Below are 5,761 nucleotides of genomic sequence, written 5' to 3'. Positions count from 1 at the left end.
TCTTTGCCCATTTTTTGTCTGCTGGAGTAGGTTTGAAACCTAGTCCAAAAGGTTTCTTGATGACTGGTAAAGTAACGGGTTCTGTTATTCCCTGAAGGGTTCGTCCAAGTCCCTTCCCTGGCCTAAATCCGTGTCGGATCATCTCTTTGGCCACCATAACCGAAGCATTAGACAAGAAAGGCTGGGGGCAGGGTATTCCCTCTTCGTGCTGCTCTGCCAGTACAACCTCGAAAGCTTGATAAACCGTATGTTCGCTCCCTTCTCTCGGTTCAAGATACGGGATGGATGGGTCCCGATAAATGGCATGCTCATCTTCCCCATGGACCACGATCTCTCGGTCTTCGTACTCGAACTTCACCATCTGGTGAAGAGTGGAAGGCACGGCTCCTGCCGCATGGATCCAAGGTCTGCCAAGGAGAAAATTGTAGGATGTGTCCATGTCGATCACCTGGAAGGTTACTCGAAATTCGACTGGTCCTATGACCAACAACAGGTCTATTTCTCCCATGGTATCTCTCTTGATGCCGTCGAAAGCTCTTACGCAGACATTGTTGGGTCGGATTCTTCCGGTCCCAATTTCCATTCTTTGTAGCGTGGAGAGCGGGCAAATGTCAACGCCTGAACCTCCATCCAACATTACCCGCTTGACATAGTAGTCCTCGCATTTGACTGTTAAATGCAAAGCCTTGTTGTGTGCTGCTCCTTCCGGGGGTAGATCGTTCTTGCTGAAGGAGATTTGGTTGACGGCGAAGAATCTTTCTGTCATCCGCTCTAATTGCTCAACCGAGGTTTCAACTGGCACATATGCCTCATTCAGGGTCTTCAGTAAGATCTTTTGATGCTCGGCCGACCTTATCAATAATGATAGCATGGACACCTGCTCAGGGTGCTTGCGCAGCTGATCTATCACTTCGTAATCCGGCATTTTCATTTGTTGGAAGAACACTTCCGCTTCTTCAACACTTACGGGCTTCTTTGGCGGGAAGCGCCTTTGTGTGGCGTTGTTCAGTTCTTGGGTATTTGAATACCTTCCAATGAAAGTATTTTCTGGAAGTTCTCCCATGACCTCTTTACCTTTGTACATTACCAAAGTCTTTTGATAATTCCACGGCACTGTGGACGGGTTGGTCATTGGCTTTTGTGGCACGCGTCCGATAACCACTGGCTCATTCAGCCGAGGTGGTTGAATCGTCCCCCGGACCACATAGGCCCCTTTTGGCACGTACATAGGTTTTGTCTTTTTGATCCCGGATTTCTGCGTCTTCTCAGCTTGACCTCGCGGTACGTAAAGAACTCCGCCCTTTGCTGGTACCACTTTCTTCTCCACCTTCTTTTCAGGCTTGCTCTCTGCAACCTTGGCCTCCTCCCCCTTTTCTGATTTTTGGTCTATTTCAGGCCTCTTCCCCGTGTCGACAATGGCAATTATGGCTTTCAAAGCAGGGTCGAACTCTTTGTCTTCACAAATCATGCCGATCAGCGGCCCATTATTGTGAGCGGGCAATGGATTGTTTGTTACATTCGGGATCTCCTCGTCCCTTAGCACTATTTTCCCCTGCTCTATCAAATTTTCGACCACTCTTTTCAATGACCAGCAGTCGTTTGTATCATGTCCCTCGGCCCCTGAATGATAGGCGCATCTGACTCCGGCTTTGTAAGAAGGAGATGTCGGGTTTTGCCTTGTTTGAGGGATGGGTTGCAAGAAACCCAACTGGACCAACTTTGGGAACAAAGTTGAGTATGGCTCACCGATGGGCGTGAAAGTCCGCCGTCGAGGTGGCTCCTGGGGGCGGTAGTTATTCTGCGGGGGTTGTGGGTTATAGTGGTTGCGGTAAGGAGGCTGATTTCTGGGAGGTGGAGCTGGGCCTCGGTTGGCTTGTTGTGGTGGATGGTTATAAGGTTGGGCATTCATGACCATATAAGGTTGATGAGCATATGCCAAATTTGAGTGGGGGTAGTAGTGTTGTGGGGCTCTTTCCGGAAAATGGGGCCTGGGATGACGATACTCCCTTGCTTCAGAGGCTGCCATAGTCGTTTCTTCCTTCTTCTTCCCCCCTTGTCGTTCCTCCGGACCCGCTTTGGACGGCCTGGGAGGTTGCCCTTATGGCTGCTTGACTCAGAATCCTACCTGTTTTCAAGCCATTTTCCACCATCTCTCCAATCTTGATCGCTTCCGCGAATGGCTTACCCATGGCTGACATCATGTTTTGGAAATAGTCAGACTCTTGAGCCTGGAGAAAGGTAGTGACCATTTCCACTTCATCCATGGGAGGCTTCACTCTTGACGCCTGTTCACGCCACTTAATAGCATATTCTCTGAAGCTTTCTGAAGGTTTCTTCTTCAAATTTGACAGAGAGTTTCGGTCTAGCGCAATGTCGATGTTATACTGGAATTGTTTTACAAAATCTCTGGCGAGATCATCCCATATATGCCATCGGGACATTTCCTGATCCATATACCATTCCGAAGCTATCCCTACTAGACTTTCCCCAAAGTATGCCATTAGCAGTTCTTCTTTTCCGCCGGCTCCCCGCAATTGGTTGCAGTATTTCTTAAGATGTGCAATGGGGTCACCGTGCCCATCGTATTTCTCAAACTTTGGGGTCTTGAAACCCGTCGGCAGGTGCACGTGAGGAAACATGCATAGGTCAGCGTAAAAGACGCTCTTTTGTCCGCTCAATCCTTGCATATTCTTCAAACTTTGTTCAAGGCTTCTCATCCTTTTGGCAATCTCATTTTGTTCTGCAAATCTGGGGTTCTAATCCTGCCCGGGTGCAAGCTCGCACTGAGGCGGTAGAGGATTAGTATTAGTAGCGAACCTAGTTGGTTCCATTGAGAACGATGGGGCTTGGAATGTAAAAGATTATGAGTCAAAGCTTGGCTTGTATGTGGTAGGTTGTGCCGTAATCGGGCAAGGCGATGCAGTAAAGATGTTCATGCTTGCATCAGTGGCCGACATTCGGGGATGAGGCTCAGAAGGTGATCCAGCAGAGAAGGCGGAGGTGGCTGGGTACCCAAATGGAGTAGCAGGATAATTTATGGGGACATTGGACGTTCCACTTGACCTGGAGAATAATTCAGGGAATCCGGGGACGACACTTGGCGGCTCTTTCCCGTTGTTCCAGTCGTCCAGCATTTCCAACATGCGGAGCCGTAGGATTCTATTTTCCTCCGCAGTTGCGGATTCAGGTGTGAGGATGGCTGAGATTGAGCTCTCCTCAGAAACAGGGGTCGTTTGCAATGGAATTTCTGAAGACATTTCCACACTTCCTTTTGACCTGGTGAAGTAAGTGTGAGTACTGCTTCTGGCCCTAATAACAGGTAGTTGAACACTTCTTCTTGACCTCGTGAAATATGAGTGTGAGGCCAGACTTCCACCAAACCAACCGTCTTTTCAAAAACCCTAGGAAAATGCTCAACGACAAACGCACGGTTAATTTGTAGCAAATAACAGATAGTTAATCTCACGTTGGGCATGATGCACCTATACAGTTAAGTGGATTACTATATGTTTGCTACGGGAGCATGCGTCATTCCGGCGTTTTTATTATTTTTCTTTTTTTTTTATTATTTATTTTATTTATTTTGCAGTAAAAGAAATGCGACCGGATCCGATGAGGATTGCCTACGTATCACGATGCCTACGTGAATCAGATCATTACGTAGTTCGAATAACACAAATGAACGTGAAAGAAGCAAACTCTTATTATTGAAGCAGTCTAATACAAACTACATTCTGCCAAAATCAAACTTTGAAAAACAAACCTAGACTCAAAAATAGACTAAAAATCACCCTGACGGAAAAACAAACAGAAGACGCTAAGATACAGGCTTGACTTGTGAGTGCATTATGGTTTTGAAAATTGGTGTCCGCGGGGCATTGTTCGGCCTCGCCGCGGTCCTAGGCGTGAGATCCCTCTCAAGTTGCTCCAGCTCGTGCATAGTCTGCTTGACATAAACCATTAGTGCCGAGGGGAAGGTAACACTGGACATGTTCTCACATCGTAGACATCGTCTGGTGATGGCATGAGCAATGGCTTTGATCCTATCTCTGGTTTGCTTCTTCTCTACAAGCAGGCGCTTTATCTGATCGCTGCATATCTTGAAGACTTGAGTATCTTGTACATGCTGATGCTTCAATCACCGTACCTCCAACTTCATCTGGGCTATAGAGTCGCACCAGTATCTGCTCTCAATTTGGAAATCCTTGGCCTGACTAGCTGCTTTGATCTCAAGTGTTGCCATCTCTCTTTTTATTTTAGCAACAGTCTTCTCGTGGTCACCTTCCAATTGATTCAGGTATCTGCGATGCTTATCTGCTCTTGTATCCGACTGTGCCCTGAGCTCTGCTATGATGTTTTCAGATTTCTCCAAACCATCTCGCCATTCCCTGATTTCACCTTTTAGCCCTTTTATCAGCTGCTCGTCCGATCGACGCCTTGGTTGTCTATCTGCATCCAATCTTATTTGTTTGATCTGGGCTCTGAGCATTTCATTTTCTTGAATTAACCTGTTCCGCTCCCCCAGATCGGTGGCAATTTGCACGTTGTGCTCGTATCTCATGCCTTCTACTTGTTGCTTTAATCTGCTGATTTCGGCACAATAACCTCTTTCCTTTGCTAACCAATCCCAATGCCTTTGCGATGACTCGGTGAAATCCCGGATGTGGGGTCTCTTAGCTGGCCTTTCATGCTCGAGTTCCCTTCTATACCATGCAAGGTAACCTGGCGCCGTTTCTCCTTTGGCTCGATCCCGCACGCAAGTATCTGATTTCAGATATTGGCCCTCATTCCAGATTTGGCGAATCTTTGCTTCTGGGAACTGTCCGTTAGGGCTTATCTCGACTGCTTGAGTGCTAAGATCTTTCTCATGAGGTACTGTTTGGCATCTTCCTAACTGTCTCAAAACTCGGCCGGGTGCGTAAGGTTGAATGCTCTTAAACCCCATCAGCAAGAAATGAGTTTTAGCTGCTGACATATATAAGATCTCATCAACAGGCAACCATCCCAACGTCCATTGTATTTGGCTGGCGGTAAGAGCTTGAAGGAACGAGGTCCATGCCAGGACTCCTTTGGGCAAACTGATCTCTTTGGTTCTTATGTAAGATTCTTCTATGCGGGTCTTTTCCGGGGAATCATGGCTCAAAATCTCGGAATGACGGCAGAGGTGCTCGGTCATCCATAGCTGTAGGAGCAAGTTACAACCTTCGAAGAAATTTTCCCCGGCTTTACAAACTGTAAGAGCTCGAAAGATGTCAGATACCACCATCGGCGCGAGAGTACTGTCGCTTTGCGTGAGTAAAGTGCTGACGACCCCGGATATCTTCAAATCAATGTTTCCATCTTTCCTTGGAAATACCAGAAGGCCCAGGAACATCATCATGAATGCTACCCGTCTGTGCTCGTCCCACTTCTGACGAACCCCTTTGCTGCACAGTTTGTTGATTGGATTATTGAATCCCCCCTCATGACCGTACCTATCATATATGAAGCATGGAGTACAGAATCCGGCCGCTAGATCCGGGTTGTGGACTGTTGTAGGTATTTTCAATGAGTCTAGGAATCGATGTACCGTGACAACTCTCGGGGCGACCAAGTATTTTTCCCTCAACGGAAGTTCAGTTTTCCCGATGTATCCGGCCATTTCTTCCAAAGTCGGGGTGAGCTCAAAATCAGAGAAATGGAAAACATTGTGCGCCGGGTCCCAATAGGTAATCAAAGCTCTTATGATATCTCCCCGGGGATGGACTTCCAACAGACCTAC

Source organism: Nicotiana sylvestris, chromosome 10, assembly GCF_000393655.2.
Source record: "Nicotiana sylvestris chromosome 10, ASM39365v2, whole genome shotgun sequence".
Taxonomy (NCBI): domain Eukaryota; kingdom Viridiplantae; phylum Streptophyta; class Magnoliopsida; order Solanales; family Solanaceae; genus Nicotiana; species Nicotiana sylvestris.
This window is presented reverse-complemented; position numbering follows the sequence as displayed.